The sequence below is a fragment of the Motacilla alba genome, chromosome 3 (assembly GCF_015832195.1).
Source record: "Motacilla alba alba isolate MOTALB_02 chromosome 3, Motacilla_alba_V1.0_pri, whole genome shotgun sequence".
In the NCBI taxonomy this organism is placed as follows: domain Eukaryota; kingdom Metazoa; phylum Chordata; class Aves; order Passeriformes; family Motacillidae; genus Motacilla; species Motacilla alba.
In genome coordinates, this window is record NC_052018.1 from 76,909,118 (window position 1) to 76,921,879 (window position 12,762).

The window sequence follows — 12,762 nt, forward strand, 5'->3', positions numbered from 1 at the left end:
ATTTTTTTACTGAAAAAGGAGAGATAGAATAGCCTGTCTGTGACACTGTAGTGATATTGCTTGGGCATGTTAAAATACATGATGAAAAGAAATATAGAAATACATTTTTTTACTCATTAAAGCTTGTTTTAAGCATAGGGAATGAACAATTAATGGTGGATTTATGGAAATCAAAATCAGATTGAAAATAATTTTGCTAAGAAATCACATCATATGGGCCATCAACATTTTTGGCGGTAGAAAGATCAAGTACTTGACAATAATCAAGCTTTGGGGGAAATAGATATACATAGAGATAAATCTATATATAAAAGAAACCTATTAAATGTTCAGTCAGAGTGACTAACTGGTGTTTGCACTATGTGACTCTTTCCATAGTTGGCATTACAGCAGAATTCCATGAGCACTATGAGAGAAGATAAAATATCTACATTTGTAAAATAGTAGGGTGCTCTTTCTGCTCTTTTTCTTGCGGAAAATGCACTTTTTGTTGCAGTTTTTATATTGCCCAAACTGATACTGTGGAAGAATAATAGTTTGGTGAACTAGGAAGTCACAGTAACTTGTCTTCTTTGAGTAGGTTAGCCTCTGTCGACCCTGCTAAGGCTTCCTATCTGTCCATGCAGTGGTGCATGGAAAACAGAGTACTGCCCAAATTCACTGAGCAGACATGGGGCTATAAAATAAAGCAGAATCTGGGAAAGTAATACGAAACATGACTGCATAAACAAAAGGGAATGTCTCTGGGTTAACTATTAGGGATTGGTTAAAAAAGACAAAAGCACATATAATTTTTATTCAGATCTCTGCCTGGAAGTGGTGAAAATCACACTGTATTTTGTAGCTTCATTCATCATCATTCTAAATCTGCAAATGCTGTGTAAATAAAGTGTACATTGCATAAAGGATTGATATATTGCCTGGTTTAGCAAACTGCTCTGTTTCCTTCTAAGGGCTCCGCGCTGTGCTCGGTAATGATCAGATCTGTAGCCTTGAGTGTAAGCTCACCCTTTGTTTGAATTATATGAAGTCTTGAACATTACAGAGTACAATTCACTTAGGCTGAAATGATAAGCAAGAGGCTGGTCGGGAAGCCAAATTTTGGTAACATTAAGGTCCTTCCTCAGAATCCATAATGGAACAGAGTGAAAATATATGCCTTTGAATCTTTCTTTGCACCCTAAAAATGGTAACCTCAAGGAGGATTTGTCACTGTTCCTGTGGTGAGGGTCCTAGCACTGAACTCAAATTCTGGTGGTAAAGTTGGCTGAAGGTAAAGATCCACCTACAAGGATGCCAAGACCGTTAGAAAAGCTATTTATTTTTACTCTATTTTATGAAGTCATGTTTAGTGTTTTCTGTTCTTAAACTGTGATGTGGTTTTTCCCAGTCAAAACCTGACCTTTTTCAGTGTGAAGACGTTCCACTAATTTTTATGGAATCCAGGAAGATCCATTTTAGAGCTCAGTATTGCCTCACGAGTGTGTGCGTGATTTACAAGCTCAAAGAAAGGCCCAAGATGAGAATGTCCCTATTACCCATCCAAAAAAAGACTGCAAAAGATGTCTTGGACTACTTAATCTGCGCAGCTTAGATTAGAAATGCATTCCTTGCTGAAGCTGGTAAGCAAAGAAATAAGGAAAGTAGTGTGAATTTGGAGATTTTTTTTAATATCTACATCATTCTTTAAGCTGTACTTTGGTTATGTAGAGTCTCTTTTGCGGTGTTTGAGCCTCTGTCTTCAGTTAAATTTCATACAGATAACAGCAGAAGTTATATCCAACATCACTGCTCTGTTATTTACACAAAAGCCCTTGCAGAGAAATTGTTACCTATTGAACAGAACAAATTGGTTGTTCAGGTCTGTATTGGCATGTAAGGGTAGCTAACAACTGTCAAGGAGCTGAGGATTTTGATTTGCTGATGGAATTACCCAGGGGAGAGAGGAAGGGCAGGTGGTCAAGAGAAAGTCAAGGCAGTGAGTGAGAAGGGGTTTCATCAGCCATTTTACAGAAGTAAAGGAACCAAAAAGACGATAAGCTAGCCACCAGGGAATGAAACAAAATTAATATTCTGATATTCAGAGAGATAACTGTGTGAGGCAGTCCCAAACATATCAGGAGTATGACCAAAACTGAAGGAATAATGAAAAATAAAAGGATGACTGAGCCAGGCTAGGATGCAGACATTTTGTGTCCCTCAGCTGCTTACTCTTTTACATGGAATGAGAAACTAGAATCTGTTTTGCAGAGGAACTGCCATTGGTATCAAAGCTAAATATGAATATCCAGGAGAGTCTTATGATTTGCTAAAAGGGCCTTTGGTAAAGTTAAAAGATGGATTTTGCTTTGTCTCAGGGAATTTGGAAACAGCAACATGCAGGGCCTAGAAACAGTCTGGTAAATGCCTACACAGAACTGTACTAAAACGATGAGGAAAGAGGTTTAAATGTAAGCATCCCCATATGTACCCTCTGCAGTCAGGCACTGCTATCTATTCAGGCTTTCAGGCGAAAACAAAAAAAAATAAACAAAAAAAAATCAACAAGACAAAAGGTTTATTTTGACTTTGACTGAATAGAAGCATAGAAGCATGCAGATATCCTTTTAATGATTATGGATAGTCCTCACCTAAAGCCATGTTCTGGTACCACTGACTGACTCTACTGATGTCTAATCTTTCATATTTTTTTATTATTCACCATAAACTTATTAATTGATTTACTAAGATATTACCATTATACACTATTCTACCTTCATTACTATGCATCAGACTTATGTTACTAACTTCTATTGCTCAGCTATAAAATCCTGACATATTTAATACTAGAAAACAGCAACAAAACATAGTAGATAGTACATATTGTACCAGCTGGCCTAGGCACAGGAAAAGCTGTGGTAAACAAGACATACAAAAGCTTTATGAATAAAACATTTTTGTCTTGTTTTGTATTATACTGGCATATTATTTACTACACATTAAAGAAGCTTGGAGTTAAAAACAGGTTGGAATGGATCTATGAAAGGGACAATACAATTTGTTTGTTAAGAAGTGTGCCTTGGTTTCTACACATACAGCTCAGTTGCCTTGCAAAGCATTCCTTGTCAGTATCTTTCAGTGGGATGATAACTGACTGATGTGTGACTCCATCCCAGATTTTGCTCCACAATGGTATGTTGTGCAGCAGCAATGGTAAATGTTTTGCAGCATGCAATATCAGGTGACCTATCCCTTGAAATGGGGTGAGAAGGGAGATGCAGGATAGTGGAGACAGAGCCTCTGCTGGTCTTTTCCCCTTGAGTTGACTCATTCCTAGCATAGCACATATAGGGACAAAGAAGAATGGATTTCCACAGATTGGCTGTTGTTTGATAATCCCTGGCTAAGAGATCGGACTCTTGAAGGTCCATTGAGGTCCTGAGACCACTCTAAACTATACAAAGGTCTGGGTGACAATTTTAAAGATCTTTGGAATAAGCTGTCCTAATTGATGTTTTTATTGTAGTTCTTTGAGATCCCTTAATGTGAAACTCCAATCTGCAAGTTGGTACTCAAATGTAGTGTATTAAATGTGCAATGACAAAGTAGATTTTATAGCTTTGCAAAGGGAGCATGAAATTTGGGGTTATTTCATCTCTTTTACTCCATATTTACTCTTCCATAAACATAGTGCATTGAAGAATATCAAGAGAAGTGTTCCCATCTAGGACAGGTGAAATTTTATGGCTGCAGACTACAAGAGGTCCCTGAAAAAAAATCAATATATATAAATACCATGTCTTCCTTATAAATAGAATTCCTAGGCTGTTGTATTACATAAAACAAAATCCCTAAGGCAATTTCACTCTACCCAGCAATTTTTTCTCATTGATTTCTTCTTGCATTCTTCTTCCATGGCTAAGGAAGCACATGTCAAAAGCAATTGCACCATATTTGTAGGATTAATAATTGTTTGCCTTTTCAGTAAGCTTAATAGAATAGAGGACACTGAAATAGTTACATGAGAAGTGCAATACATATTCCTGTTGTTTGCAAAGTTGGGGGTTTTGTGATTCATCATTGTGCGCTCATGCATGTCCTAGCAGACATGTTTCATCTTCAGTAATGTCTTTGTAAAACCCAGTGATTCTCACGTAGGCAAACCCCAAACAATTGGGGAAAATCTTTTGTTTTGAGAAGGCAAATCTGAATTATAAAAATTCCAAGTGATGAGTTCTTATCCACTTCTGATAATTGAAATGATGATTTTGTTAGTCGTATATGTCCTTCTAAACTTCTGGAGTAGAGTTAATTTAGGCTTTTATATGCCAGTTGAAGTGCTATGGGAATGCACCTATACTTCCTCTGGAATCTGAACCAGCTTGCAAATACTGTTTCATATATGTGAAAGTACACAAGAGTTGTTGAAGTAGAAAAACAGTTTCCACATTTGGAAGTTATGAATCTTTTATTGTGAAGTTCAGTTCAATACAATGCAATATCATGATCAACATGGACTTTCTCTAATTCCTCTCCCTCTTGAGTCTGGTTTTGTCATGTTATTCCATATATAGTATCTGATCAAAATGCTTAAAATTCTGACTAACCTCAAAGACTTTATTTTCAAACAAAGATGTAGGTATAAACGTGTTGTTCAGGACTTGTACTTTGTTTCTCTGTTAGTAGTACCAGGAGAATGTTCAATGTATCTAAAGAGAAAAGAGGCAACTTTTAAAATAATTTGATATATAAAGACAGTCAAGATGAGTAGTGGTAATTCAAGACAACCTTTGAAGGTACTTGCACTGAAAAAAAGCTTTTCAATTTTATAATCAGATGGATAAAAGGTCATGGGTGAAAAAGGGTGGTTTGTACAATGATCTGGATTTTTCCCTTAGTTTTAAGATGGAAATGGAAGTTGAAGCAGAAGCAGAAAATAGAGGCTCCACAGTTCTGAAAAACAGAGGAATAATTCAGAAAACAAAAGACCTTGAGACCTTTATGTCATTTGCAAAACACTAAAATGGAAATAGGAGATTGCTGCTATCTAGTAGCCGTCGCAAAATTGAAGGGTTACTCCTTGTTATTACATTTCAGGTATCTGTCCTTGTTCTGTATGTCATTAAATTTTTGCTTTTAAGAGAATTCACAGAAAGGTGTGACCATGGAAAAGGTAATAGCTGAAGATATTGCTGCGATTTAGAAACCAACTCACAGCAGGAGTGTTTCATAATATTGTACAGGGAGTGTTTTCAATGGGAATGAAAATGAGACAGACATTTTCCATTATTGCTAAATGTTGAGTTGCCAGCACTGTGCCACAAGCTCTAAGCAGTAATCATGCATTGCTTTCTTCTATTGAGTGGGCACTCTAGCCTTTAGAAAGTGGAATTGTTGACACATTATGCTTCAGTAGCTGAGCAAGTTGTTCAATTGCTAAAATATGACAGGCTGACCAGAATTCTTTCTGGATTGGGAGGGGGCTGGTACTGTAAAAGCATGGCGCTGTTTAAGATGTGGAATGTTAATATTTTAATAATGTGTTTACCCCAGAGCTGCACTGTGCAATTAACCAGCTATGTATTGCTGCCAAGGTGCATTATTTCCATTGCCCATGCCTTACAGCACAGGGCAATTCATTGATCTGATATGAAACTCAGCTGTTGACACTGAGTGGATAAAGCAATCTAGAGAATGTTTCCATTTTTCCATTTTTAATAATATGGATCACATTAGTTCACAGGACTAGCAAAAGAAAATAAATACTTTTTATACAGAAAACAAATCAATTGCTTGCACTTGGTTTAATAGTAAAAGAATAACTGCTTTTTCCTTTACATCCCAAATCATGAAATACTAGCTAAAAAAAATATTTAGAAAATATGCAAGTCTCTTCCATTCCATGTGAGCTGAAGCTGAAATTTCATTCTTTTCGTCTGCTAGATGTCCAGAATATTATGGGATGACTTTATCACATTTTATCATGGATAAAATTCTGTATCCCTTGATTTATATAGGGTATAGCTTTTACCTGACTTGTGCATCATGCAGACATCTGGAAGATGGCTTTGTAGTTACACATTGCAAATTGAAAGTGCAGTATCTTCAGTTGTTTTTGCTTGACTTATTATTTTGTGGCCTACCTGGTAAAATTTAAAATAATTTAAAATCTGTCATATGTGTTCTAAGACAGGATCAAGGAAGCAGAGAAAAGAGGTAGTTACCCAAAAGAGGCTGGAAGGTGATGTTCTTTGCAATCTAGAGGTATCACAGATGTAAGAATAACACTGTATTTGAGTCAGGGAAATTGTATTAGAGAAAACTAGGATAAAATCAAGTTCTTGCTTGTAAAGATAAGTCAAATCTGGACACACAGACCTAGGAACTAGAGAGGATAAAACTGATGTCTGTGAATGTAAACCAGCTCAGTCTGGGATTTGTAACAATTGTTTTGCAGGAGATAAATGCTCCCAATTTAACCAATTTGTCTGAAATAGGAATGAGCTAAAGTTGCAAGCATTTGAGACCCATTTTAAATTGAGGGGTGAGATAAAATAGCAGGTGGGTTTAAAAATCACATCAATAGTCGATTTTAGGATTTGTCAGCTCTTAGTCCTTGTAAACTGTTAGATCAAACAATCCCCTGGAAGGGTTGTAGGGATTTTCACAATAGGGATACCAAATTGGAATTTGGGAAACAAATTAGAGATACTCAACTTTGTCACTTGTTCAGTATTTAGATTCCAGAGCCAAAGATGCCTGGGCTTCCATTTTCTTCACCTGTGGAAAGAGAAGAGCATTTTACAGTAAATCCGATGAAAAAATGTGCATAACTTAATACCCACATCTTACTCTAAACTGATTTCAGCACACAGATGTGAAAAAAAACCTCCAAAAAAAAGCACCTTCTCTGGGGAGATTCCTGCTTTTAGGAACCCATTGAGTGTATCATGCTGTCATGCTCAGGTCAGGATAAATTGATTACTGAGTTTGAAGTAAAGTCAAAATTTTCTCTCAGGGCTTATTGTCAGAGACTTGATATTCTGTGCCAGAGTTAGTGGACAAGCTAAATACCATCACCAGGAATTCAGGGGGCATTTCTCACCTAGAAATTCTTTGTCATTTGAAGAGCCACAGGCTTTGATGACATCTTTGTCTATTTTGGACTATGCCTGTAGCACAGCACAGTTTAGTCTCTGATGACTGAAGTGCTCTTGTCTAATTAAAGTAATTGGGCTCCATGTAGCAGTATCTGGGTGATGTTTAATGGCTTATGATGCTCAAGAGATTTTATTAGATGAACTCATAATTCTATCTAGTCTTAAGTATAATGGAAGTTTATGACTGGAGAGAACTTGCAACTACTTTTTTGTTGCTACTCCTCTCCTCTTCAGCGAAGTGCCTAGAAATATGTGTGACAGAATGCATTAGCATGAGGCCCATCAGAAAAGACACGGAGCGCAAAAATCAGAAAGAAGGAGAAATAAACTGTTAATGGGATTTGCCAATTAATTCTGTATGTACAAAAAAAAGAGAGCTCTGTATTCTGTCTTCATATTTTACTGACATACAGGATAAGATTATTCTCCCTCAATTGGTAGAAATAAACACTTTGCACATGATAGAAAAGTGTAGCCATTTTAAATCAACCTGTATTTACTTCAGCTAGTAGATGAAAAAGTCCTGGTTATAGCAGCCTGTCCCAGACCACAAGAGGTGCCTGAGCTTTCTTGCTTATATATACTGACTGCAGTTTCATAATCAGTGAGACAAGTGCAAATGAATTTGTAAATCATCAAAACTAGGTGTTAGTGGAAGATTTGGTATGAATAAACTGATCTATCACTGAATCACTAGAGCAGGAACAATAATGCAATCAGGACAGGATATGCTCCTTGAGAATTGCAGCCACCAAGGGCAGGATTCTAATTGTGCAAGAGGCTTATTTGAGCAATCTTCTAAAAGATTTCTGTATTTGAATAGGAAAGAGAAACATGGGCTGAATGCAGGAAATCACTTATAAATGAAAAGGAAAATAAATATGAATCAAATAAGCCTATTTATTGCCTTTTATATGAAGTTTCGTATGAAGGCCTCCTGAGGCATTTAGGATTGTATTATTACATTATTGTAAAAAAGCAGGAGGTGCTTAATCATTGCAAAATGATGGAGTAAAAAGCTAGGGCCAGAACAATAAGACTTTAGATTAAAATGAATCTATTGACTGGCATTTTTAGCTTAGCCAGGATAAAAATTCAAAGTTCTGAATGCTAAAGAAGAATTCTCCTCATTATGTGGCTGCTATAATTCTAGCCTGTAGCCCAACTCAGAAGTAAATCAGAAAATTCATAAAGTAAGCAGCTCACACAGATGCTGAAAAACCATATCTTTCCACTGCTTTTGTGGCACTTGTAGTCTTCATGTTGTTGGATGTCAGAGTAAAAAGTGTAATAGAGATTTGGGGGTTAAGTCTATTTGGTGTAAATACAAATGTGAAAAATGGTAGTTTGTGTCAGTTTGGAGCTTACAAATAATGACACTATTTTTTTACTAGGAGGAGTGCCCCCAATTAAAAATGTTTGCAGGTTTTTGTATTTCTTTATTGGCTGATCAAAGAAATGCCCAAAGAGTATCTTTCTCAACTTTACTTTGACTCTGCAAATACCTAAAATCTCTGCTTGGTTCATTTTTGTAAGACTACAACACCATTTTTCATGTGGAGGGCATAAAATGGTATCTTACCAGGACTATGAAAGTCTTTGTGATAAAAAAAGGAACAGCAGAAAATGCAGAGTACAAGCATAGCATAGGGATGGTGTTGTGCACTGACATTTTCCTGGAGAATATTTCTTTTGTGATGGCAAACAAGATACTGTGCAAAGATTCCCAGTGCTTCTCTTGGGTTTACAGTTAAACAGGGTTTCTCACTGGATCTTTAAGGAAAAGCTTTTTCAAACACATTACAGTTACAATATCATGTTGGTGGAATGAAGCAAAGCTACTCCTTAGCATTTCACCAGTACAAGGTAAATATTTATTTTTCATTGCACATGTTACATTACTTCTATGTACTATAGAGAATCCAGATTGACTGGACACTGCAATGCATCTCTTTGGGCTATGCTCCATGAAGAGTGGGATGGAACTGGCATTAAAAATATTAAAAGTATAGCTAAATGTAGTCTTCATCCCAAAAAAATTACCCTTTTACAATAAAATTAAGTAGAACAGAGTTGTTCTGAGATCAATTCTCTCATCACTAGTGTTTCAGTAAGGTATTTAATAATGATGTCACATGCAAAACTTAATTATTTCAAAACCATTTCAAAGAGATAGCAAAGCCACCATTCCACAATCAAAGCTGATTTTGAAGCGCTGAAACAAAGCAGATTTTCAATTATCAGAGTCCAAAAAAAGCATCTGAAAACTGTCCTGATTGCTGCAAAACTGCTGTCTTTTTAAGTTGGATAACTCAAAACAAATAGATTATGCTTGTGAAGTTTCAAACAAAAATCCCCTTCTAACAAAGCATAAAAAACACTCAGGCTGAAAGAGAATATCTGGGTAAAATTATAAGCTTCTGAAAGTGAGTTTAGAATAGAAGTTGCATCTCAACTTTAACAATTGTATTAAGGTCACTAAGCTATAAAAAAGGGAGTAAAGAAAACGTTGCAAAGTCAAGGGCAAAGTATGAAAATAAAATAAAATGAAAATATAATGACCAAATTAAATTAAAGATATCCCTTACACAGTAATAGCATTCAGAATGAAAAGCAAGGACATAGATTTGGAGAGCAGTGACCAAGTGTAATTCAGTGGGAAATAATAGAAAACCAGAATGCAGTATGTGCCCATAAAATCCTCATGAGAAAGAGAAGTAAAAATTCTGATAAGGATAATAAAATATGTCTATGAATGGAGGCCTTGACTAAGGGCAGAAAATCACAGTTGGATAACCAAGACTCAGTTAAGTCCATTTTGTCCTTATATTTCACAAAACTTAAATAATTCATGTCACTGATTTTTTTTCCCAAAAAGCTCTCACATTATATTGGCTGACAATCACTGCCATGATAGCAAATCTATTCTACTGACGCTTATAAGGAATAAGTGAAGGGATAAAGAGAAAGGCTTAAAGGTACTGGTGGCTCACTTGTTGAGACTAAATTAAATGATCAATAAAATAAGCTGGTAAAACTGGGCCTTGTTTCCCTTAAGAAATAGCAAATAGCAGTAATAAGTTTTGCATATAGCTCTGTCACTTTTATGCCTGTGCAAATGCTCACATATGTAAAAAATAATCAAATAATGACATTGATAAATCTCTTATGCCCACCTGAAATTGTTGTACTCAAAAATTTTGAATTTCAGACCACCAGTCTAAAGCCAGTGTTTGTTATTAAATATAGTCAATGTAGTCTGCAAACAAAAAACAGGTATGAGGCATGTTCTGCAACATTCTCATATATAAAGAAAGCTTTGTTTTCTACTTACTTTTTTCTTCAAATTATAGTTAATGTAAATTTTATTCCTTTGTTTTATTTAGGGAACTTCTTGTAGGTCTCTTAAACATTTTTTGAATTTTTTGAAATTCCTTAGTTTTTATGTAAGGATACTTTTGTTAAAATCTAATTGAGCAGCATCGTTCTGAAAAAAAAACAAAATAGGTGAATAGCTGGATATACCTGTTGTTGGCATAGACTTTCTGTGGGAATTGACCTAAATCAGAAAGCTGAAAACTTAAAAACCACCAGGAGATCAAAACTGAAATGCACAATTTCCCTCTAGAGATGGAGGAGGAGTAAATAGGAAAGTGAGGGCAGCCTTTAGATGAGGTCTGAGAAGACAAGGTGGGAACTCACTGATTGATCAAAAACTCTCACCAATGCACCAATATATTGGCTCCTTTTACTTGACTTGAAGAGTGAAAAGTTGCTTCTCCATTTTGTGGGAACAGCCTGGAAGGAAACAGGGACATTAACAGGAACATTGCCTGCTCTGCTGTGAGCTGTGACTTTATGTGAGGTGGTATCACACCTCTGGTTGGTTGTTTGATCCCTAGTAAGCAGGTTGAGAGGGAGAATACCAGATAGTAAGGGGGATGGATTCTCCAGAGACCCCAGGTAGGATCTGAAAATGCGTATTCTATAAGGAAAACATAGAATTTATTACATCCTTGGCTGGGTGGCTCTGGCATAAAGGAATGAAAGTGTAGATGAGAGTGTATGTGCCTTGGCTGCTGTATTCAGAATTATGGGAAACTACCTGCCACACCTTTGTAGAAATGAGCAGGGAATTGGGATGGTTACAGTAACCTGAGCTAGTGGGTGACATGCCTGCCCATGGCAGGGGGACTGCAACTAGGTGATCTTTAATATCCCCCCCAAGCCTCCCCATTCTCTGATATCATGAGCTCTGTGTGGAAGTTAGGGTGCACGGGTGTCAAAGGAGCAGGGGGCGACTGCAGGTGTGTACAGAGTGAGGGGTCTGTTAAGTGGGTGCAAGCTTCACAAAGATGTATGAGCATCAATTGTATAAAGAGTGGCCTAGCCACATATCCGTGATATTTTACATGAGTTCCTGGATTTTTTTGCAGATTTTTTTGTGAATGTATATTGATTGGATACTAAATTTTGTGTTTGCAAGTACCTACAGGTATAATATTCTAAAATCCTTTTATGCCAACAGAAATCTTTTTCTGGACCCGAAGTATTTACCTAAATTTATTTGGGAAAATGTTTTGGATTTGGAGATGGGAAAAAATGTGGCTGCCAAACAGTAGCATTGCTCTGAGCTAGAAACCCACCATATTCTGCTATGAGAGGAGTGACAACAACTGGTAATTGGTGAATTAGATAAATCAAAGAGGAAATAAACTGTACAATAAATGTACAATGCAATAATAGCTTTTATATGCTGCTGTGGTTCTCACCAGTGGTGTTTTCATAAAATGCATCACAAGCTTTCAGTGTTCAGGGAAACACATCAGTGTTTTTGAATTGTTTTTATTATAAGCCATGCAAATAGTGTTTGTCCCAGTGGGGTGTGACATTAATTATTAGCAAAAGATCTCTTGCATGATTTCAGTCCACACAGAAGGAACAGTTCAGTCTTTATTTTCAGAGTGTGACATATAACTGTTCAAAACTGCATTAAAAAACATTTAACCCATGCAGAGTATTCCTGCTGAACAGGCGACACATAGCAGAAATAAATTGCCCTAATAACATTTGCAAAAGTTTTGTGATTGCAAAACTGTTATCAGTGCAATTCAAACATATTCCCCTTCATTATGCTTCAGAAAAAAACTGCATTTAAATTATTTCATATGAATGACCAGTGGTCAACTCTTGAAATACAAAAAGGTTGAAGCTTTTAAAGATATAGATTTTTTAAGAGTAAGTCCCCTAGACAAAAGCAAACAATAAATCAATCAAACAAAACATACTTCTGGACGATAGGCAAGAAGAAAAAAGTAACTCCTGAAAGGTAGGAGTAAGCATTCTTGTCTAACTAAGAACAAGGGAGCTGATAAGTCAATAAAGAAATCATCAAGTCACAATGGTAAATTATCTCAATGTAAAGGAGGATAAGGAAGGGTAAGGAGAGACCAACTTGCCTGAACAATTAATCTTTTTATGACCTGAAAAACAAGAAAGAAATGAATGTAAAATGCAAGCAGGTGGTATAATTTTGAACAGCCAGAAAAACAGAAGAAACACAGGGGCAGTCAGAAAGTGCAAGGTATGCAATAATTTTTTTTTAATAGAAAGTCTACCAAAT

The 12,762-nt window shown here is 36.2% G+C and overlaps 1 protein-coding gene across 1 annotated transcript in view; it reads left to right on the top strand.

The window, feature by feature from the left end:
• PRKN (parkin RBR E3 ubiquitin protein ligase) overlaps nt 1-12,762 on the top strand; it is a 682,953-nt gene that overhangs the window by 574,117 nt on the left and 96,074 nt on the right. The window lies entirely within an intron of this gene.